This window comes from Ciconia boyciana, chromosome 6 (assembly GCF_034638445.1).
Source record: "Ciconia boyciana chromosome 6, ASM3463844v1, whole genome shotgun sequence".
Classification (NCBI taxonomy): domain Eukaryota; kingdom Metazoa; phylum Chordata; class Aves; order Ciconiiformes; family Ciconiidae; genus Ciconia; species Ciconia boyciana.
In genome coordinates this window covers 20,685,653-20,709,460 of record NC_132939.1, presented here as the reverse complement: position 1 = coordinate 20,709,460, position 23,808 = coordinate 20,685,653, and the positions used below count along the sequence as shown (strand labels likewise).

The following is a 23,808-nucleotide window of genomic DNA, read 5'->3' as shown; positions in this document are numbered from 1 at the left end:
GGGACAGTTTCCATTTACACACATTTAATCAGATCCTGCTATGGGGATCATGCAGTCTCTCACACATTATTTTCTGTCCTATCACCTACCTCTGTGTCTTTTCATGCCCTTTTTACTTGTTAATTGCTTAGTCCATGCATATATATATTAAGCAAGCACTTAAGCTCCAAGTATAAACGTATCTCATAGCTGATGCTATACACCTTTAAATGCTCTATTTGGAAATCTCCTGCTCAGTGCCAATAGATCTGCAGTCCTGCAGTTCAGAGCTTTGTTAGGTCTTTGAGCCACCATCAGTCTGCTCATTACTTATCTGGTTGTTTGAGTCACGTGGAAATTTCAGTTGGCGCAGCTACCATAATCCGGCTCCAGACTCTTCAGGCCTGCAAGGCATGCTTTGTATGCATATCAAGCCATGTGGTTTAAGAAGGCCCTGATCCTGCAAACACAAATGTAGCTGTGCACTTCCTCTGAAATGAGTAGTCCACAGGAGACCTGACCAGGTAAAATTAGTTTTTTCAAGGTAAACATGTATCTGCACTAAATAAATATTACTCCAGTAATAGGCTAAAGACTGGGACGTGGGGGTCCTGTGGTATATCTCACCTCTACCTGCAGGCTTTCCCAAGCACACGACTGCTGCACAGGCAGCAGTTGTGCCTAATCACGCCCATTTGCTGACCCAAATCTGCCAGAGTGGGAGGTTACGTTCTTTCCTGTTTGTACATGAAATCTCTGGACAAGGCAAGAAGGCAGCTGCCCAGTGTGGCTGGCTACCCAGGACTCTGCCAAGGAGGGCTGGGGCCTGGGGTAGGGGCCGGTGTCTCTTGTCACCTCCTGGCTCTGCCACACACTCCCTGCAAGAAAGCTCTCAATGTGTAAGTGTGAGCTGGTCCCCTAAGGCTCCATTTAATCGCTTGGCTCTCCAGGGGCTCTAAGCTAAAGCTTAGGTAGGATCCTTGTGCGCTGAGGAGAGAGGAGTTGGTTTACTCATTGGGAAGGATTAAGTGATTTTTGAGTTGGGCACATGGGCAGGAGATGTTAAGTGTCACAGTTGAGGCAAACACCCAGGAGGTCCTAAACTGGTCTTTCCCTCCCTCCCTGCTCAGATCTCCTCTCTTTCCACCTACCCCTAAAAAACCGCGAGGCCACTCAGCTGCTGAGGTGAGGGGGCGAGGGTCTTGCTTCTGAGACCAGCCTCTGTGTGGGGCTCTTGCTTAGCAGAAAGGTATTTGGGCTGAAGTTGAAATGAGGTAATGGAACGATGAGGCAATGTGCCAGTCAGGGCTTGATCTTGATTTACAGGATGTTTCATGGAAAACTCTTTAACAAGCAGGTCTGACGCCTTAAAAAAAAAAAAAAGAGAAAGAAGCTCCAGCTCGAGTTTGCTGTAATGTGTTGCCTGCGGCAATGGACACGCCAGCGTGAGGCCCAGATGCCGAGAGCCAGGGGTCACTGCTACCAGAGGCACGGTTTGGCAGGCTTGCACAGCACCAGCAACGCCAAGCGCTTCGCGACCGCGCCGCAGGAGCCGCCGAGCCCGCACAACTCGCAAACCGCCGGATTTCGGGGTGTTTTGTTTTGCAGGAAACGAAAAGCTGCGCAAAGGGAGACGCCGGGCGACGCCGGCCGCCGAGCCGGGCTGTGCGTGAGGCCCCAGCTGCCGGAGGGAGGCGCCCGCCGACGAGGCACCGCCCCGCGGGGTCGGGGCGGTGGCACCCCCTGGGCGTCCCGGGCTGGGCTGGGCTAGGCTAGCCGCGCCGCCCTTCCGCCCTACCTCTATCCGTACTTTCCCCCGCTCACAGCGCGGCAGGTCGGGGCGTGAGGCGGCGTGGAGCGCTCCGGTTCGGTGCGGATCGCTGCGGCGGGGTGAGGCGGGGCGCCCCCGAAATGGCGGCCGCCGGGAAGGGCGGGGTGCGCGGCGCGCGGGTCCCCCCGCGGCCGTTGGGAAACGGCACGGCGGGGAAGCGGGGTGGGAGGAGGGGCTGGGGGCGGCGTGGGGAGGCCGGGGCAAAGGCGGGTGCTGCCTGCAACAGCCCCTGACAGCCCAGCCTGCGAGAGGGGAGGCAAAGCGCTGCTCGTGGGCCCTGTTTATTGCAGCTAGGGTCTGGCGGTCTCCTCACCGGCCGCTCCCTCCCGAGCGGCACGCTGGGCCGCTATGGCCTGAGGTGTCCCGTCTGTACCTGGCCGCGGTCACCGAAGGCCAGCTCTACTGCAGCACTGCTTTGCTTCCTCATCAGCGCCCAGTGGCATTGTACAACTTCACAGGGGCTTGGCTGTTGCATTTTTTTTTTTAAAAGGTGTTTTAACCTGTTGCGGGGGGGGGGGTGTCAGAAGCTTTGCACAGTCCATGCATTACGAAGGCTGTTCTGAATGTTGCTGTAATCTTATGAAACAATATTTATCTCCTTCTGCCTTTTGTATTAAGGCTTCCTGTTGTACAAGTAAGACTTGGCCTTTATGTTGGGCTTGTAAGACCCTTGGAGGTGGAGGAGGGGGAGATCGAGCCCTTATTTACCACAAAACCCAGGCAGTGTTCTGTTTCTTTCATTTTCTGGAAGCTGAATGAGATGGGAAGCTGATGGCGATGGGTTACTGTTGCACTGTGGTGTTGCTTGCCATGAGGAACCTTTCCCAGTAGCCTTTGCTCTGTGTCATCTCATGAAGAACATAAACTGCTGTAAATTTAAAAAAATCTTGACTCTTCCTAAGGGCTTTTGTAATCAACCTGTTGCAGTATCCTGTTGAATTTTAGCAATGACATATCTTTATTTCAGGCTACTCTGTAGCATCCCTTAAATTACTCTGCTTCACTTCCTTTGTCCCCCTACAGTGCTTCCTGGCTTGCTCTGAGAGTTCCCGTGGTGTCTGCTAGAACAAGGGTTAATTAAAATGGCATCACCCATCAGAGGTAATGCCCAGTGGTGGCCATTTTGTTGAAACAGTTTTGAAAAAAGTCCCTTTTGCAAAAATGCGTTTCTTTTGCATCTGTGAGGCCATTGCCTAGGTTCTAAAGGAGGCTTTTGGTGTGAAGGGATAGCTGGTACTGTTGAGGCTGAAGAGTCTCTTAGCGTGTCATCAGTCAAACAAAGGTCCATCCCAGTCCTCCTGCATGACTCTCACAGCTACCAAAGGTGACTGCCTGTGGTGGAGAGAGCAGAGCACCTGTCTCTTCTGAGCTGTTGCTGAGCTCAATGGAAACTAGAAAAGTTGATGCAAAAGTTTCAGTGTATTTAGATTCTCTGAAGCAGTTTGTGTGCCTAGGATAGGCAGTTCCTGATCTGCAAATTGTTGGAAGCTGGGCAATGTTTGGGGCAGCATCACTTATGCTTTACCTGAGGCATGTGGTGACAGGCCCCTGTCAAAGGCATAATGCTGGCTTGCATAGGTGGGTCTGGGCTCTGATTTGCTACAGCTGCTCATAGGTGCCAGTGCTTTGAGTCAGTTGTCCTTGCTGAAAGCTTGGGTTGTGAGGAGGAGTTAGCAGCTTTTGAGCTCTTCCATGTAACTATTCTGAGATCACATCCTTGCTCTATAGTTTCCTGATGATGTCTTTGAGTTCCTGACCTGGATGTCTTTCTGTCTGTATGCTGCGTTTCTGCAAAAAGCATGTTTTATTCCAAACTGTCGCATATATCGATTGGCCTGTGGCTTTTTTTAAATAATGGCTTCTGGGTGGAGTCCTTCTGCAATGGAGGAAAATGACTCCCTGAGTTGCCTGGTAAAAGTCCTGTCAGTCCCTGCTGTATGTTGACTCCAGTAAACAATAAGAACATGCTTTTTCTATGTGCTTGAGATAATGTCCTATGTATGACATCTCATTTTACTCTGGATTTTGAGGTGGTTAGTCCATCCTGTGGTACATTTTGTAGGAGCTTAACAGTCAAGTTTTCTTTCTCCTGTGTCAAGGCAGGTGCGTTAAAGCAGGGTTTGTTCTTAGTGCAGATGGGGCCGTGGCGCTCCTTCTCTTGGATCTAATACAAAAGCCATTTTCTGAGTAAGCAGGGAATACCAACCCACGAAGATTTTTCTCCAATGCTGCAGCTTCCCAGCCCCCCCTTGTGCAGAAGGGAAGTCTTATGCCAGTTTGGAAGTGGGCAGGACTCTGAGGCTTCTCTTCAAGTACAGTAAGGCACACACAGCTAAAATCTTGGCTCTGTGAAGGATATTTTCAGTGCTGCCTCCGAAAGTTTGTGTCAATGGGTGTGAGAGATTCTTCAGCAAGGGGGTGGAAGAAAGCTGCTTGTATTCCCTTGTCAAGCAAAAATGCCAGGTGGGAGTGGCTAATGGAGTGCTATCTATTCCCGTTAGGAAGTTTCCAGCAGGCGTATTATATTACTCCCAGCTAACAAAAGTTGTAGCACAACTCTAGCTGTTCCCATTTGCACATACGCAGACCACGCAACAACTCCCTTGCTCTTGAGACAGCCCTGAAGGGGTTGACTGGTAAGCTGTGTCTCCTCTAGTTGGGTCATCCCACAGGTAAATTCACTCGTTACTTCTGCAAAGTTTGGCTTCTGCTCTAAGGAGTGTGTTGGGCTACTTGTTATGCATAGGAAGAAAATACATATTTACATGTAGTTGTATATGTAACATCTCTATCACTGTGTATACCTATATGTAGCAAACTGTCCTGTCTGATGTTTACAGGTGATTTGGTCATTTATAAAGCAGTCATGCTGTCCCTCTGTTTTTCTTGTGCCTTCTGTTTAAGACAGAAGCTTAGAAAGATAAAAGGTGGATGGACTGACTCTGAAAAACAAAAAGGGAGAGCACTGCTTTTTCATGTCCCAGTCTACTACTACTATCCCCAGTGACCTCATCAGTTTTGCTCTTGAAACCTCCGGGGAGGATGCTCTCCTACTCACCGCCTCTACTCTCTGCTCCTGGGCTCAACACTGGGTTATCTCCAGCTCTCCCTGAGTGTGTACACCGACAGCTGAGGTCATGGAAAGCCTGAGGGAGGGTGACTCCTGGAAATTACAGCTTGTCTCAGCTTCCTTGGCTGTGACGAACAGAAACCTTAGTCTCCCTGGTTGTTAAAAAACCTTCAAGATTCTGAAGGTGAAGACCAGGTCTCCTTCCATCTCACTTGCTCATCCTGCCTTTCAGACCCTGAACATGATTTTCCTTTTGCCACAGCAAAGCCAAAATGAAATGAACAGTGTCATTTCAACAGTGTTCGTAAAATCGCACCATTTTCCCATTCTTTCTTGCACGTGCATTTTGGCAGAGCTTTGCCCCAGGATGGTGACCATCTTCCCAATCTGTGAGAAATGTGCTTTTCCCTGCCACCCCATGCCTGAAGCCAGGGTGTGGAGGGAGAAATGAGGAATGGCAGGGCTGCAGGATGGAGATGAAGTGTTTTGCGGAGAGCACCTCATACCATCCCTCCCCATGGCACAAAAACCATCTGCTGCCAGGCCCTCTTGGCAAGGATCAGCACTGTAATAGCAGCACTGCTGTTGGGCATCTCTCTTGCCAGTGCTCTGCTCTGTCCCACCTGCCAAACTCCTTTGCTTGTGATCTCAACAGCCTGGCATCCTAGAATGAATTTAGTCCATCCTTATTAGTCCTGTGTCCTGGCTGCTGCACAGTAATAAAACTCTTGGCAGAATGAGCAGGAGGATCATTACTATTTTGCACTCCTGGCATTACATGGCAGAGTAAGAGGTGTATTTTGGAGTCTGGGCTGCATTTGGGTATGACCAGCTTGGTCCATGTTTCTAAGCTAAGTTCCTCTTGCTGGTTAGGTGGTTATGATGCTCCAGTCCAAGCTGGAAAAGTGCTGCACAGCTCGGTAGGTGCATTTCAGGCAGTAGTGCAGTAAGCTTAATGCGGGTATGAAAGCGTAGCCAGCTCCTTAGAAGGATGCAAGCAAGAGTAGCTGCCATTACATGCCAGCTGGGGTCTTCATGAAGTTATATATATTACACACACACAAATATATATATTTTGATGCCAGCAGTGCTGGACACTATTGGAAGCAGGATACTGGTTTAGTGGGATAAGGAAGGACATCAGGAATTATGTTCACTGGAGGTTAAGGGAGGGTCCTTGGCAGCTGTTTAAATTCATTTGGGTGTTGACCCACAGCCCCTGTCAGCAGGGTACAGCCAACCAAATGCAATTTTAATCATGCAGTGAGTTGCACAGTGTGTATTGCCTGCATCCATGTAGGCTGCTGCAGAATCACTTTTTCTACCTGCTGAGCATGTGTGTAAGAGGTGAGTGCATCCGAGTGAGGGAGCGTGGAGGATATGGGATATGGCATGGCTTCTTAAGAGAGATGGAAATGAGACGTGTGGGAGGTGTGAGAGGGGATGTTACTCAGACTCATGGGTTGTTCCTGGCAGCGGTAATGAGGCTTCTTAAGGAAAAAACGAGCCAGAAGTAGGTGACATAAAATGTTTGGCATTGACTATTGTTTCTTATTTATTGCTGGTACCGGATCTGAATGCAAAAGGAGCAAAGTTCACTTTTCCAACCCAGATTCTCCTTCCTGTTACAGGAAATAAAACAGAGCAGCAGGGAGCTGGTTTTAAACAGAGCAGTGGGGAGCTGGGGCAGTGGAAAGAGTTGTGAGGCTCTATCTAAGTGCCTGTGCTTTAGTGAAGTTTGTCCCTGTAGCTGCAAAGTGGAAGGTGCATGCTCCTTCCTGTGGAGTTGGGCTGTGGAGTTGGGCTGAAATCTGCAGCATGTTTCCAGATGTCTTTGCCACTGTAGGAGAGGGACAGGTTGAGAGGAACAAACACCTGGAGATGCTGTGGGAGAAAGATCTGGCTGTGCTGTACAAATGGGTAAGGTGAAAGCATGTCTGATACCTCACCCTGGAGCACTTCTGCCCCTATGGGGGTGAACTAGACAGGAAAAAGACCAAGCAGATAATTACTGTTTTGCACTCCTGGTATTGCATGGCAGAGTAAGAGGTGTATTTTGGAGTCTGGGCTGCATTTGGGTATGACCAGCTTGGTCCATGTTTCTAAGCTAAGTTCCTCTTGCTGGTTAGGTGGTTATGGTGCTCCAGTCCGAGCTGGAAAAGTGCTGCACAGCTCTGTAGGTGCATTTCAGGCAGTAGTGCAGTAAGATCAACACGGGCATGAAAGTGTAGCCAGCTCCTCTATAGAAGGATGTAAGCATAAGTAGCTGCTAGTGGGGGCAGGATACTGGTCTAGTGGGAGAAAGGGGGGCAGTCAAGAATTGCACGCTGTGGAGGCGTCCTTGGTAGGTCTTTAAATACAAGTGTATGACTTACCAGCGTAGCTGGAGTATGAACAACGGATTCTTTGGCTCCTTCACTAATGAGATCCAGTTAAAACTGGGACCAAGAGTGGTTTGGGCTAGGAATTTCTGGGGGAGAGGTTTGTGTTTTGTGTGAAGTGGATCATGTTTTGAGCCTTGCTGACCTGTTATCTGCCAGAGCAACAGCCATGATGCCTGTGTGGTTGTGTTTTCAGGGAGTGCTCTGATCCTCAGTGACCACCACACTGCAACAATAAAGAAAACAAGGGGGAAGGGCGGTTTTGGTAAAATTTATATGCTAAGAGAGCCAGCTGGCAGATGCCAGCCATGCTCACATTTCTGGCATGCCAGCCAGTGAGCAGGACTTCTGGAGTGCTGGATGAGGCAGGCATGAGTCATGGCTTGTGAATGTCAGTATTTCTTCCTAGCTTTGGTGGAATCCAGAAGGGAAGAATTCATATCCCATACCTTCCCCACACACACACACATTGCCCTGGAAACAGAGCTGATTTGTTTTTTCTCTGTGGTCACTGTAAGCTGCACGCAGAGCTCTCAGGGAAGTGGTGGGGAGCTGTGTGTGCAGTCACAGCAATGTATGGCAAGCGTGGAAGCCAGGCACACAGACACGTGTGTGGCAGGCACTGCCTTGGAGCAGCCAGCTCTGGAGCAAGAAGGGGACTCGGTTGTGTGTGTGTCGAGTACTGTGCGCAAGGAACGTGTGTATGGGAAAGTGTTGGGCTTCATGCTTGTGGGTTCGGCTGTTGTAGCATAGAAAGGATGAGTCCAGTCCTGTGTGGAAGTACAACTTGCTGAGGAGTTGAGCTGCCAGCGAGCTGGAAGCTGTGGTTAGTTGCAAGTCCCCCCATTGCTATATGGAGTAGCCCATCCATCTTTGTTGGGAGGCTTGGCTTAGGTGAGAGGTCTGCCAGAGGTGAGATGAAAGGTTTGATGTGGTCTCCAATTTACCTTGTCCACTCAGAGGGTTTTTGGAGGGACAAATTTCCTGTTATTGGGAGGACCTCTTTCTGTATTTGGGGAGGAGGAACTGTCAGGCTGGTTTCTGTGCCTTTGAGTCCCAGTTTGCTGTTTTTTTCCTCCTCCTGAGTGGGGAAAGAGTACAAGTGTCCCGCTGAGTTCCTGTGCTGTACGTGGGGAATGAGACTGTGCTCAGCCTTGGAGATGGGCTCTGGAGAGCCTAACAAAAGCCTGCTCTGTCCATTGTGCGCTCCCCAGGGCTTACCTCCGGTGTGTGCAATGTGTCCCAAGACAGGAAAAAAGGGAATTTAAACCACAGTCTTTACACCAGGAAAAAATCGTGGTTGCTGACTTCACTCGGCCATTTGCCCTCAGAGTTGGTCAGGCACTGGGGAAGTGTGGATCCTGAGTCACAGGTGTGCTGCAAGAAGCCTGGAAGGAGGGAAAAACAGACACAGTTGCAGAAGAAAAACTCTGCTTTCACTGGTGTCACAAGCTTTACTTTGGCTGCATCTGTCTCCATGTGGGAGAAAATCCCTTTGTAGAAAAAAGGGGTTTTGCTGTTTTCTACTTCATCAGGAATTTTAACAAGTTTTTAGAAAAAAAAGAGGGAAAGCCAACTTAGATGAGCAGTGAGAATATCCAAATTAAATTATTGTAGTTATATCAATGTAATTTTTATCAACTGTACATTTACAAGTGTGTAAGTGGGAAGCTGGTTTCTCTGTGTACTAAGGGCATAACTGTTGCAGATCAGCAGCATCCTCCCAATTTTTTACGTTGATAACCCCAAGGGGGCCAGCCCAGGTCCCCTCTCCCTGTATCACCCTGACCAAATAGTCTTTTTTGTTTTCCTGTGTCTGTGCACACGGTAGTGGTTATCAAGTCAGATGCTGCTGCATGCACATATACCACTGCAGTGAGGAGTCTTCTGAGAGGCAGGAAGGTGGCCCTGACACCAGAGCAGTCAGTGCTGAAACACCCTTTTGTCTGAGGTCAGTAATAGGAGGATTATTTTCTGTGCCAGAATTACCCTGGTTACTTCCAACATGAATTTTAGTTTTATCTAAATTCTTCAAAAGTAAGAAGCGACCTTTGTTTTCTGGGTTCCTCTATGCCTTGATATCCTAGAGGGACCTCATTTTCACAGTGCGCATTTATTACTGACCCAAACTCAGGTCAAAGTGAAGGTAGTTACTGAGTTTCTTCAGAAACTTTTGGCCATGTTGTTCCTGGATTTTCTCTGAGTATTTTTTGCTTTTAACGTTTAAGGACTTAACTGAGCATCTTAAATAACCTACAAGTGAACCGTGCTGTGGACTGCTTTTCTCCTTCTGCTCACTAATGCCATGGGGTGCACTGAGGGACGGATAATGAGTATGCTCAATGCCGGATGTTTGCCATGTTCCTGTCTCTTATATGCAGAGGAAAATGCTCTGCTGCTTTCTGCTGAGCTCAAAGAAGTAGTCTGAATGCTGAGTATGTGCCAGTAGTGTTCGGAGAGGGTCCCAAGGGAACAAAGTATGTGGTTTCTCCCATCTCCTGACGTCTTCTTGAGTCTTCCTGGTATTTGAGGGTTAATCCAGGGTGTTCCAGAGTTGTAGAATGGACTACTTTTAGCTTTTAAAATGTTAGCCTTTAAAATAACAGGAGATTAGATGAGATTATATGGTCCCGCTTTACTTTAAAATTGACCTCCAAGGCAGGGGGAGGGAGGTGCGGGGAGGATTAAGTTTCAAACTCCTTTTAGGCTTTCCTTTAGTAAAGCTTGTTCATATAGTGCTAGGGTAACCTGAGGGTGGGTTGGTGGAGAAATCCCCTGCAGGATTTCCCGGCTTCGTCTGAAGTCCAGCTGGTTTGTGCTGGCATGTGTCAGAGGAACCCTTTTCCAGTTACTTATTCCTGCCAGCTCTAAATGAAGCGGATGATACGCTGAGACAGACTTGCCGAAGTTTCTGTACTGATTATAGCTCTGTACCCTTCATGGATAGCTGCCCTTTGCCTGTCTGTTTATTTGCAGCAGCGGAGAGGACCTGGGCAAGCCCAGCTCCTGGTGCCTCTGTATGCAGGTCTGTATACAGACTGGTGGAGTGAGGCCTTTCAGGGAAGTGGTTGGCAGCTTGGGGCTGGGGGATTTATTTAGAAATTCTCTAGAGCTTGTTGGCGTGTGCTCTGGGGTCAGGCACTTCTTATCTTTTCCCTTGCCCCCTGCCTTGGCGAAGGGCCAGCAAATAATTGCCTTGAGGACAGCCCTTGCCTCCCAGTTATTTATTCACATGCTTGTGCCTCCCTGTCAAGTTTGCAGGTTGGTCTAAAAACAGCTGCGTAAATGGTTTTGGTGGACTCATTAAAACCTGCTACACAAGAGTGAGGTGGAAGAAGGAGGAGTGTTTTATTTTTGGCTGGGGGTTGTTTAATTTTTACTGGAAGAATGGTCCTTTTCAAGGCAGCCTTAAGCAGCATCAATTGAGCATTGTTTCCAGCATTGCTCCTATAGCAACAGGAGAGAGGCAGCTCCTATGAACTTGGACTTACAGTTCTGGGAAATGAAATGTCATTTAATTTGCCCTTGAGCGTGCTTGATATTTGATCTGACTCTAGTACAGTGTTTTTAGCTCTGGAGAGGAATGTAACTCCTCAAAGCGTTAAGTGATCACTCCAGAACACCCTTGGAGACACAGACGTCGGGGATATATAAGGACTGATGGTCAGAAGAGACTTCTTGGCCATTCCTGGCACTGCTGTTAGTGAAGTGGGTAATTCCAGGTGCGAGAGTGTTCCTGCATGAGGTGGCTGTCCTGAGTAGGAAGGGAGGCTCCTGAAGATGTAACGGGTATCTCTCTAGCTGTCATGCCCAGGTGAGAGCTGCTGTCGCCCCGTTCTGTGGCTGCATGATGTTCCCTTTTTTGTCGGCACGCTGGGGCGCTGCAGAGTGCATTGCCCTATTCTAGGACCGCAGGTACCAGCTCCGTCGTTGACATGCTGAGAGGTTTTCTCTGGCATGGCTGGCACCAGTCCTGAGCTCATCAGCAACATAGCTGAAGCGATAAGGCTTCAGCTTATCGCTTAGTACTTCAGCTTATCACCTTAGTTTCCACTGTCAAATCCCTTCTCAGCTGCTTTTAAAATATGATCTTTGTGGAGTTGAAACTGAGGCAGGCTGCCTGGGAGAGATCTGTGGGCTGACTCCAGAGACTTTTGCTTTGCTTGTTTACACCACAGAAAGTGTGAACAGAAACAGCCTACACAAAGCAAAACAAGTTTTGTACAAAAGCTAAAGCTGGTGCCAGCTTTTTGTGCACTTCTTGCTTTGTGCTGTCTGCAGTCAGGTGTGTCAGGCACAGGCAAGGCAGTGCTAACAAGTAGCTTGAAAACTTGTGTTTTACAGCTTTGTGTTCTGCAGTGGTCTTCCAGAGGACAGAACGGCTCAGTGGATGGAGGATGGATGTTGAGATGCGAGGAGAGCGAAGCTACCCCTTCTCTCTGCTGGGAGAGTCACTTGATCTCTCTGTGCTCCTATTATAACGTGCTACCTTTTTTTCTTTGTTGGGATGCTTTGAGGAGGCAAAGGGTCTTTCAGGCAGTGAGATTATAGAACATTGTGTCATTGAAAGGCTAAAATGTACTCTGTGGTGACACACCAGCTGCATGACAAAAACTCTCTTCCAAAAACTGCTGCATGACAGTGGGATTTAAAATCCCACAATTCGTTTGTGAGCTTGGTGAGGTGAAGATGATGGCCTGCCATGGGATATGCAGCTGATACTGTGGGTAGGCAGAAAATCTACTGGCTCTTAGCTAGTCACCTTTTCACTGCAGAGGTTTGTAGGGAATGCAACTGTGAAAGTACCTCTGCAGTGAGACTGTAGCCAAACTTTGAGTGACTGTGCGCTAGCTAAAACACAGCTTGTGTTCTTAGGTTAGTCTTTGCCCTGAGCTCAAACCACTGTGTAAAAACCCAGCTCTTTGTAGAGAGTGAACAAATGGTTATCATCACTGCGTTATTTGGAGAGCGCTTTGAATTCATGTACAGAATTGCCTGAATAGGTTTTGTGGGGGCTGGGAGGATTTTTAGCAATTGTTGGCTTCGTCCTAGTACTGGCATGGCTACAGGGCGGGGAGGTTTTGTGAGCACTCCCTGAAAACACTGAGGACCCAGTGGCTTCGCTTCTGAGAGCTGAGCTGCAAATGAATGTAATGAATAGGAAGGTAACAAATAGGAAGGGATCAGGCGGAAAGCTGATTCTGCACAGACTGTTTTGTTTAGAAATGTGGTTTAATGCTACTGGTAAGTTCTCCAGTGCAGAGAAAGCCCTGCTTTAAAAAAAAAAAGGGGGGGGCAAAAACCAACAAAAAACCATGCACAAACCCCACAATGCCCATGAACAGAGTTGGGAAAACAGAATTTAAACTACCAATAGCAGGCTGCAGTGAAGAGCTTGTCTTGTCTGTTGGCTAGCCCTGGCCTATCTGAACTATTGTTCCTTGTCGTGGCAAACCCTCATTGCTATGAGCCCTCTGCAAACACATGCCAGGCACTGATTTCTGGTGCTTCGAGTGAGAGAAAAGAGACGGTTATTGTTCCTCTCCCCAGTTCAATGACTAGTGAAGTGGTTCCTGTGTATAAATAGCGTAAAGTGCTTCGGGATCCTTCAGGATAAAGGAGGCCTTATGAGATACAAGAGGATGTTGTTTGATGCGGAAGGAGTTTCCGTTGGTCACACAGTGCGTGCTGGTCTCTGGCCTGCCTTCCAGCTCCTGATGGGGACTGGGTGCTTGGAGGGGCTGTTTGCTTTCCTGGTTATCCACTTCTGGGACCAGCAGATGAGGGCTTTCTGCTCTCAGGATGTGGCTGGCTGTGTATCTTTTGTTAGGACCAGAAAGCCCTATGAAGGGTTTTTTGTTTGCTTTGTAGTAGAACAGTGCTAAAGCACAGACACACGCAGTCCTGGGCATGCTCGCTCACTCTTTCTTTCTCTCTCACGCTTGATTTTTCTTAATGGTTGTGAAATTGGTTTTACGCTAAGGTCCCTTTTATCCTCAAGGATCCTGAAGCCAGCCATCACCTCACCCAGGTTTGACTAACCCCCTCATAAAACACTTAATTCACAGGTATGTGTGTGGTGCTGAACATGTAAATCCTTGCTGAGTTTGAAATTTATGCTGCAGTAAGTCCCTCCCCTGGGGAGTAAACAGTCTCGAAAAAATGAACGGAAGGGCTAAGTGCTCTTCCCCTGAGAGACGGCTCTTGTCTCAAAGAGCAGGCGGCTCCTCGGGTGTATCAGGCACACAATTCCTCACTGGATACCTGACTCTCATCAAAATTAGCAGGAGTTAAGGGTCTACATCTCTCTTGAGGGGTCTATTCAAAATGCAGCAGTTCAAGCCAGGGTAGAAGAAAGGAGGGATTTGGCAAGTGTCCTGAGGGGTGACAGCAGGACTGTGATGTGCCCGTGGAGATGTTGCCTAGACCCAGAGGGTGTTGGTGAGGTCCTCCCAAACTCCCAGGATGGGATCTTGCTTATCCTCTCTAAGTTCTTCAGAAAGGTGCTCTCCCAGTCGAGAGGTAGGGCCAAGCAGGGTCTGCCAAAGATGGCCAAGAGATCTTACTTCTTGTTGAATGTAGGTGGCTTTCTAAGTTGCTCCACCTCACCCAGAACCACTGTGCACATTCCTGGTAGGAGCAGGTGATGTGACTGGAAAACATTGCTTTGTATTCCTCACTTCTCAGCATCCCCTAGAAGGCTTGGGGCAAGATCCCTTTGTGCTAGGTACTGTACAGTCAGAGAAGATGACTCCATGCCCTCAGGGGCATGTAATCAGTTTAGACAATAGGCAGAAGGAAATAAAAGCAGTTTCCAAGCTGTGGTCTGGAGAATCTCATTCAGCAGTGCCAAATGAGTTCAGCTTCCATGTGAAGGATGAGGGAGGAGCAAAATCTGTTCTGTGTGCCTGCCCCACACACAAGTATAAATGACAATTCCTGAGAAGGAGCTTCTTTGCCTTACTGGATGTCTGGCTCGTGTTTTGCATTCTCCCCAGCCCTACAGGCACAAGTACTTTGACTTTCCAGCACGTTCCAGCATGCTGAGATGGAAAGCAAAGCATTCAGCTTTGCATCGTGGGTCAGTGTTCAGCTTTGCATCCTGGGTCGGCTTTTGCTCCTGAAGGGGCAGGAGTGTGGGAGCAGCATGAAGCAGGTGGATAAATGGTAGGGCACAAGGGCTGCTCGAGGAGAGTTTGGGCCCAGCCTCGGGACTGAGGATACTTCAGAGCTATTGCTTACTTTGCAGGTGACTGCGCTGCCTATGCCTTCCCTCCTCTCCCCAGTTCCTCAGAAAGCTCCTTTGTCTGATCTTTATTTTAATTAATGATCCCAGGACTTTGTTTGGCCTGCTTCTCAATGGCTCAAGTGCTGGGATTTCCACTCTTTCTCTCAAGAGATGTTTTTGTGGTCTAGAGGCTGCATAGTAATGTGAATCAACAAGTTTCTAGCTCTTACCAGAGCATTCCTTTTCATAGGGAATGGAAGCATGGGTAATCCAAGCTGATTATAAATGAAGGTGTGTCGCCCATACTATGCTAGGTAAAGGCCTGCAGGAGCCTCCCCTTGAAGATAATAGGAAGTCAGAATGGTTATGAATTGTATTACTTTTTATTAGCACATCAAATTTAACTTTTTTCTCTTCCCAGGTGGTTTGCAAACACCCCGTTATCCCACTTAGGCAAGTCAGGAAGTATTACTGCTTCCATATCCTGGTATGGGCAATAGATAAGAGTTTAAGCCTTAGGCTGTGAAGTAAGTGTCAGGGTGTAGGTCAAAGGATCATTAATTCAGTATCCAAACATACAGGTTAGGGAGGAAGAATTGCTATTCTCTTCCCTTCTCCATCCTGCTGCCTGCAATGCCAATGGAAACAGATTGCAGGGTGAATTGAACCTGCCTGCTGTGGGATGAGGGTGAGATTGCTGAGGATGTGGCAGTACAAATGACTGCAAAAAGTTTGGGACCCTTTATCTTAGAAAAGCAGGGGACAGTGGGGATGCTAGAGGCTGTTTTCCAGTACAGCAGCCTTATGCAGCCTAGCTGCCTCCACAGATATGACAAGCCATGGGACAACACACCAAGGTTAGAGGGATGGGGTGCTAGCGAGGACCCTCAGCCTGTTGCTGTGAGACCTGCTGGGTACACTGGAGCACACTTGAAGTCTTACAGAGAGGAGCCAGGGGCTCCTGAGGTAATAGGAGCCAACAGGGAAGCACTGGTGAAATACCTCAAAGGAATTAAGGTCTGTTCCTCTAAAAAGGTCACATGGCGAACAGCCCAGCTGAAGTGCCTCTGCACCAATGCACACAGCATGGGCAACAAACAGGAGTTGGAAGGCACCGAGCTGCTAGAAAGCTATGACCTACTTGCCATTACTGAAACTTGGTGGAACGAATCCCATGACTGGAGTGTGGCTATCGATGGCTACAAGCTGTTCAGAAGGGACAGGCAAGGAAGGAGGGGCAGAGGGGTTGCCCTCTATGTCAAGAAATGGATAGATTGTGAAGAGCTGTCTCTGAAGAATAGCCACGAGCTGGTTGAAAGCTTATGGGTAAGAATTAGAGACCGAGGCAACAAAGGGAACCTTGTGGTTGGTGTCTACTACAGGCCGCCTGATCAAGGAGAGCCTACTGATGAAGCCTTCTAACTCCAGCTACAGAAGGCATGCACTTGCAGGCTCTCATCCTGCTGGGGGACTTCAACCACCCTGACATCTGCTGGAAAAGTAGCATGGTGAGCTGTAGGCAATCCAGGAGACTCCTGGAATGCATTGAGGATAGCTTCTTAAGCCAGGTAGTTGACAGCCCTACCAGAGGGGATGCGTTACTGGACCTGTTGGTCACCAGCGCAAGTGAGCTAATTGGTGACATCAAGACTGGAGGCAGCCTGGGCTGCAGTGATCATGCACTGGTGGAGTTCACAGTCCTGAGGGATATGGGTCAGGCAAAGAGTAAAGTCAGGACCCTGAATTTTAGGAAAGCAAAATTCTAGCTGTTCAGGGAGTTAGTCAATAGGACCCCCTGGGAAACTGCCCTCGGGGACAAGGGAGCAGAACAGAGCTGGCAGATATTTTAAGGACGCTTTCCATAGAGCGCAAGAGCTCTCGATCCCCATGTGTAAGAAATCAGGAAAGGCTGGCAAGAGACCAGCATGGATGAGTCAAGACCTACTGGTCAAACTAAAGGACAAGGAGGAAATGCACAGGCAGTGGAAACAGGGAAAGGTATCCTGGGAAGAGTATGGGGACGTTGCCCCGTTGTGTAGGGATGGGGTCAGGAAGGCCAAGGCGTGGCTGGAGCTGAACTTGGCAAGGGATGCAAAGAACAATAAGAAGGGCTTCTATAGGTATGTCAGTCAGGAAAGGAAGGTCAAAGGAAGTGTATCCCCCCCGATGCACATGACTGGCAAACTGGTAACGATGGACAAGGAGAAGGCTGAGGTACTCAACAACTTTTTTTCCTCAGTCTTCACTGGCAATCTCTCTTCCCACACCTCTCGAGTAGTGGATGGACCTTAAGGCAGGGACTGGGGGAGCAAAGTCCCTCAGTCCCTCCTACTGTAAAAGAAGATCAGGTTCGAGACCACCTGAGTAACCTGAATATACATAAGTCTATGGGACTTGACAAGATGCATCCCAGAGTCCTGAGGGAATTGGCTGATGTAGTTGCCAAGCCACTCTCCTTAATATTTGAAAAGTCATGGCAGTCAGGAGAAGTGCCTGGAGATTGGAAAAAGGGAAATGTTGCACCCATTTTTGAAAAGGGTAGAAAGGAGACCCTGGGAACTACAGACCTGTGAGCCTCACCTCTGTGCCTGGGAAGATCATGGAACAAATCATCTTAGAAGCTGTGTTAAGGCACACGGAGGACAGGGAGATGATTCGAGACAGCCAGCATGGCTTCACCAAGGGCAGGTTTTGCCTGACCAACCTAGTGGCCTTCTATGATGGAGTGACTACATCAGTGGACCAGGGAAGAGCTACAGATGTCATCTATCTGGACTTCTGTAAGGCCTTTGACATGGTCCCCCACAACATCCTTCTCTCTAAATTGGAGAGATATGGATTTGATGGATTGACTGTTTGGTGGATAAGGAATTGGCTAGATGGTCACAGCCAGGGGGTAGTGGTCAACAGCTCAACCTCTGGATGGAGATCAGTGACAGGTGATGTCCCTCAGGGGTCTGTATTGGAACCAGTACTGTTTAATATCAGTTTACTGTTGGTTACTGTTGGTATTACTGTTTAATATCATCAATGACATAGTGGGATCAAGTGCACCTTCATCAAGTTTGCAGATGACACCAAGCTGAGTGGTGTGGTTGACATGCCTGAGGAATGGGATGCCATTCAGGCAGACCTGGACAAGCTCAAGAACTGGGCCCATGTGAACCTCATGAGGTTCAACAAGGGCAAGTGCAAGGTCCTGCACCTGGGTAGGGGCAACCCCTGGTATCAATACAGGCTGGGGGATGAAGGGATTGAGAGCAGCCCTGGGGAGAAGGACTTGGGGGTTACTGGTGGATGAAAGACTGGACATGAGCCGACAATGTGCACTCACAGCCCAGAAAGCCAGCTGTATCCTGGGCTGCATCAAAAGAAGTGTGGCCAGCAGGTTGAGGGAGGTGATTCTGCCCCTCTGCTCTACTCTGGTGAGACCCCACGTGGAGTACTGCATCCAGCTCTGGAGTCCTCAGTACAGGAAAGACTGTGGTCTGTTGGAGCAGGTCCAGAGGAGGGCCACAAAAATGATCAGATGGATGGAACATCTCTCCTATGAGGACAGGCTGAGAGAGTTGGGGTTTTTTAGCCTGGAGAAGAGAAGGCTCTGGGGAGACCTTATTGCAGCCTTTCAATACCTGAAGGGGGCTTATAAGAAAGATGGGGACAGACCTTTTAGTAGGGCCTGTAGCGATAGGACAAGGGGTAATGGTTTTAAACTAAAAGAGGGTAGATTCAGACTAGATGTAAGGAAGAAATGTATTACAATGGGGATGGTGAAACACAAACAGGTTGCCCAAGGAGGTTGTAGATGCCCCATCCCTGGAAACATTCAAGGTCAGGTTGGAGAGGGCTCTGAGCAACCTGGTCTAGTTGAAGATGTCCCTGCTTATTGCAGGGGGGTTGGACTAGATGACCTTTAAAGGTCCCTTCCAACCCAAACCATTCTATGATTCTATGATAAATGTAGTAAGGTTGTAGCGAAATAACTCCTGTTAAGTTTGAAGGCACCTTCCTGTGGCTGCTTGCTTGTCTGAGGGAGGTACTGTGCATTTACACTGGGAGGTTGAAGCCTTGCTCTAGGAAGGCTGGCAGTGGCAGATGAATTCAAAGGAGCTGTTTTCCAGCAGAGCCTGCCGTGGTGCTTAGGATCTGTGTCTTGATTATGCTTCAGCAGGGATAGAGGCTGAAGAAAATGGTGACTCCCTAGCACGCTTTTTCTCTGCAGGGGTCCTGCTCTGGTTCATGCTCTATATCCCGAGGCTCATAAGCCCTTCAGAGGCATGGTTGTACACAGAGCAAAGGATGGATGTACACAGTGAGTTCTGGTGCTGTCTGCCCACCTCTTTCCTCTTCCCGGGCAGTTCCCATGGGAGGGCTAGGAGCAATGATCACTTTGAGGCACTAACACCGGCTAAGGCTTCACACTGCACAGAAGGGCCTTCTTCCTGAGCTTTCTCGTGGAGTTACTTTTGGGCCTTTTGCACCAGAATGAGCTGTCGTCATGGTGTGTACACAGCCTTGACAGAAACTATAGCAGCATTTACAGGATGCAGCAGTGAATATAAACCTATTCTGACAGCTCCTTGCCATCAGAAGGTCTTCATACGCTCCGCTGCCGCAGGTTGGCTCTCCCCCGTTATCCAGTGCACACTTTGCGGCTTAATCAAATGCATTCGTAATGTGTATTCTGAAATCGTGCTCTCTATTAAAGGAGGACTTGATGGCAAAGCATATTATCAAATATTGATTCCCAGAATAATCTTTGACATAGTTCATGATTCTCTGCATCTCTCTTCTTTTCTCTTTCAGCTTTCTGCTTTCCTGAATCCAGCAGAGGACCAGAGCCAGCAAGAAGAGAGGGGGTGGAAGAAAGCACTTGAAGAGGACTGGACATTTGCACTGGTGCTGTGAGCTGCTTTGGTGGTGAAAGGTCAGTGTCAAGACTTGACCCATGTTGGCTCTTGGTTTGGGGTGGGTAATGGCACTCAGTAGTTGTGTAAATCAGAACTCTTCACCTGCAAGCTTTAGAGTTCCTCTCCTGGGAAGGCTTTACTTAATGACTTCTGGCTGCTTTCTGGGCTGTGCAACTTGCCAAGTGCTGGCAAGTTGATAAGCAGCTAGGGGGCTTTTCTGAGGATGTTCAGTGGGGTAGGTAAAGTGGTGGTGGTAATATTTTCATCTTACAGAGTGGGAACTTAGAGAGGTCATGCTTTCAAAGGTTGGAGTTTAGTCTTGCTGGGAAATGAGGTCTTCAGTCAGTTTGCTGAAGATAATAGGTTATTGGCCCACACCTGCATTGCACATACCAAGGGGAGGACATCTGCTTTGTTTGCTAAGAGCTGCCTTAGGGCCAGGGTTCGATAGACTTCAGTGTAGCTGAACCTTGCCCTCCAGGCTGGCAGCGTGCCCACTGAGTGCATGAGGTGGCTGTATTGGCAGGGGGCTGACAATGTTGGACTTGCAGCCCTTTGGGAGCTGCACTTTCATAGCAGCACAGGTGCAGTGGGATTTTCTGCAGCAAGTCTTTCTTGTATGTGTTGGCAAAGATGTTAGAAGTTATCTAACTTCTGGCATACGAGTTATCTATGAAATAGATGTCACTGATGTGTTGGATACCAATTTTCTTGCTATCATTCAAAAATCAATACTCAAAAATAATGATGCTTTTAATGGCCTGGGAGCTATTTCATTTGCTTTGGCGTTGTTTCTTCCCCATCTGTCAGACACTGCTTTAGAGCAGGTTGTGTAGAAAAAGCCTGCAGGCCTGGCTTTCTTTGCTGTTTAATTAAGTACTGTTACTGTGCAAGTTGAGGCAAATGTACCAAGCAACGTCTGTGATGACTAAATGAATGTCTAGCCAGCAGGAGTGTGTGTGTGTGCATAGGTTGTGGGTGTGTGCCTCTAAGTGCCTTTGGGCCTGCAAATAAAAATACAGTGGTCTGATGTGGGATAACCAGAGCAAGTCCTGCAGTTGAGATTTTAGGTGGCTCAGCACAACAAAACAGCTGTTTGTGCAGTGCTTGTGTTCCCAGGTGCTCAGCACCCGGAACTGGAGCCAAATGGCTGTACTTCTGGTGTGTTCCTGTTCTCCAGTTTGTCCTAAGGGTTCAGTCTCAGTACGATGAGAGCCCAAGAAAATCAGGCCATGGAAAGGTTTCACTTTTGAAATGACCCCTGCCTTGCCTGGAAGTCATGCGCTGTCTTCTTACCCAGCTGGGAGGTTGTGGCTTGCAGTCAGACAGGGCAGGATGAACTCACTCTCTTTTTCTTTTTTCTTTTTTAGTTTTTTGAGATGTTTGTGTAGGTGGGTCATCCTTTCCTTCTTGCTCTTCATGTAGGTGCTTCACTATTACTCCATTCTTTCATACTTTGTTACTTGCATCTTGCAATTTTTGATGTATTTGAGCCAGCATGCCTCGTAAATGGTTGCCAAAATGGCTTTACCAGACAGTCCTCTCATTATAAGTATGGATTTTACTAACCCCAAAAGAGGTTGTTCCAGTTCACTGGCCAAAGTAGCCTATGCTGGCAAAAGCACTTTTGAGGCAGTGAAAGTGTGTTGCTGTAGGGCTTTTGCCAATACATCAGTCACCTGGAGCCTGTCATGCCTCGCAGCTGGCATTCCTCTGTCAGCAGGGGTTCTCAGTGCAGATCATTACAACATCACTGGGTTTAGACAAAGATGAGGGTCCTGCACTGGGGAGGAAGAGCAGAGGCAAGGGACAAACTAAGGGACTTGCCCAAGGCCATGCACAAAGTCTGTGTCAGAGTGGAGAAATGGATTCAAGCTGTTCAACTCTCAGTATCTTGAATTAATCTTCAAACTGTTATCTCTCCCTTTCATGTGCAGGTTCTGTCGCACTGTTTGTCCTTGTTTTTTTCCTCCCATCTTTGTGCATTGTGTTTTAGTTAGAGCATTATTTCTCCTTGTCACTTACGTTGCAGTGTGTGTGGGCATAGTAGGGACCTGTTGTTGATTTCTGGCAAATTACATAAAAATACCTCTCTTAGTTGTATGACTAAATTTCACAGCCTGTATCCCATGATTGCTTGTTTAAATTTAACTTGCTGATGAAGCTACTGTCTATTGGACTGGACCAAGTGAACTTCATTATGGAAGTGCTTTTGGTCTTCTAACCACTTTTTCAGTTAGCAAAGCGCTTCCTGTTATGAAGCTCATGTCTAATTAATATGTTTTTATGCATTTGTAAATACGCCCCTGTGGCATAGCTCGCCAATTTCTGTCCACTGGAGAGCTTGTTCATAATTATCAATGTGATTCAGAATAGACCTTTGCCTCAGTGTTTTAAAACAGAATATAACCGCGTGTGTTAATTAATGTTGCTGCTTCTTGTCTGGTTTCAAGAGTGATTCATGTCACTTTTGAGGGTCTGTTGACAGTCATAAAGATGACCGAAGCCAAGAGACCCTCGTCACATTAGTGAATTCAGGATGAGGCCCTCCACCTTCATCCCAGTGCTGTGGCGCCGATCAACACCTCTGTGCTTTTTGGGACTGTGAGGCTCAGAGCCCAAAGTCACCCTTAGCCTGCAAGGCAGCTTGTGGCTCACCTTCACTGCCTGGGCTCTTTGGGAAGGGCATTTCACCAGCGTCTCCTACCCTAACTTGCTTTCCCCGAAGACCAGCGTAGCTCCCTAAAGCCTGACACAGTCTTTGCAGGCGACAGGAGGCAGCATGCCACCCTGTGTGACGCAAGGAGCACAAACACATGGCTTCTAAGAAGCCGGTCTGGAAAGAGCTGTCTTTCCCTGAATAGCTAGTTGGGTGAGTCATTAAGCATGCAGAGGCAGCCAGTGCCATCAGCTCTGCTCCTGGCTGGGAAGGATAGATCAAACAGGAGACAGCTCTGATTGCTTTCTGATTCATGGCCTGCCATCCCTGCGTGAATCACCGTGCTTTATAAACCTGCAGCTGTTCCCTGCCAGCTTTCTGGAAACAGACAGATCCTCTCCTCCCAGCAGCGAAGCTGAGCCGCCTGAAAGGCCTGTACGCGGCGCTCAGTGGAGCAGGACCTGCAGTCTTGAGGGCAATTTCAGACTGTCATCTGAGTGCAGGTACGGTCTCAGCTCTGTGTCTGCCCAGTCCTCACCCAGAATAAGATGCAGCTTGGTCTGGGATTTCTGAGCTGTCAGATCAGGAGGAGGGACAAGTTAGCATCCCTCACTAGGGCCCAGCACCTGCTGTATGGTGATACGTGGAAATACCTGTAGTGGGTTTTTTTTGGCGGGGGACATACTCTGAGGGGAAGGGGGAAAGGTTCCTGAAATCCTCTGGAACAATAGGGGAACTGGGCCAAGGAGCCAGCCCAAGGACAGTACGCATTGTTACCGTCCCCTGGCTATCAGTGATATGAACCAGGGTCAGTCTCAGCAAACCTGCAGTGCATTATCCTCTACATATGGCCCTGATGTTAGACGGGGTGGGCAAAAAGCCAGGTGCAGCTCTTAGAGTCTGTTACTGGAGGGCATCTCTTGGGTCTGGGCTGAGGTACCTGTTTTGGGTTGTGCAGGCGTGTATGGCTGTGGGAGCCTGCCTCGCTGCTGCCATTCCTGTTCTGTGGCGAAATGAAGCCTCTGGGAGCTGTAAATCTGTCATCTTCCATGAATGTTGCATTCACAGGGCGTCTTCTCATTGAGAATTTACAAGTCTGTTCAGTGCATACGGTACCACCAGCATCCATTCCTCCCTACTGCCCTGGGCCTTTTTGTGCCGCAACATGGTAATTAATCTGAGCATTGCTGGAGGTTCTGATCTCTTCTGAAGATAACTCTGAAGAGTTATTCTCCTTGATATATGCCACCATCTCAGAGCTGCTCCCTTTGCCAGTGAAACAGCCCTCTGCTGCCAACTGTTGCTGCCAGATGTTATTCTAGAGAAAAATGTTTTCTTGTGAAATGGTGGCAGGGCACGGGTGGGACTGCTGGCATGTTCTCACCTTTGCCTTCCCTGTTAGCTTCATTTATTAGTTTCTAAAGCACAGGCCTGGCTGGGGTTTTTGAGTGGGCTGGCATGAAGTGAAAGGAAACAGTTCCCTGCAAATAAAATACAATTATACTGCAGAACGGGCAGCTGCTGTTCCCAGCCTTGGTTCATCTGGCTCTAAAGCCAGATGTTAGCAATGTAGTGGCAAAGATAATACCGACTGACTGACCCAACCTGATAGCCACTTGATGTGCAGTCTGGCTGTGCATACCCATTGCTTGCTTTCTTTACTGTCAGGTGTTTTGCAGTGGGCTTGCCAAGGTAGATGAGCATCTGTACTGCATGGCTGGGTTGCAGCTGCAGTGGGTCCCCAGAGGAA

General features: G+C 48.5%; 1 protein-coding gene across 2 annotated transcripts in view; it reads left to right on the top strand.

Moving 5' to 3' along the window:
* Positions 1 to 1,689: 1,689 nt before the first annotated feature.
* Positions 1,690 to 23,808, top strand: part of CD151 (CD151 molecule (Raph blood group)) — a 38,831-nt gene continuing 16,712 nt past the window's right edge. Inside the window, exons 1-2 of one of the 2 annotated variants that reach the window (XM_072864650.1) lie at positions 1,690 to 1,869; positions 19,296 to 19,416. The gene's annotated coding sequence lies outside the window, so the exon portion shown is untranslated. The remainder of the gene's footprint in view (positions 1,870 to 19,295; positions 19,417 to 23,808) is intronic. The other variant, XM_072864651.1, reaches the window with a different exon arrangement.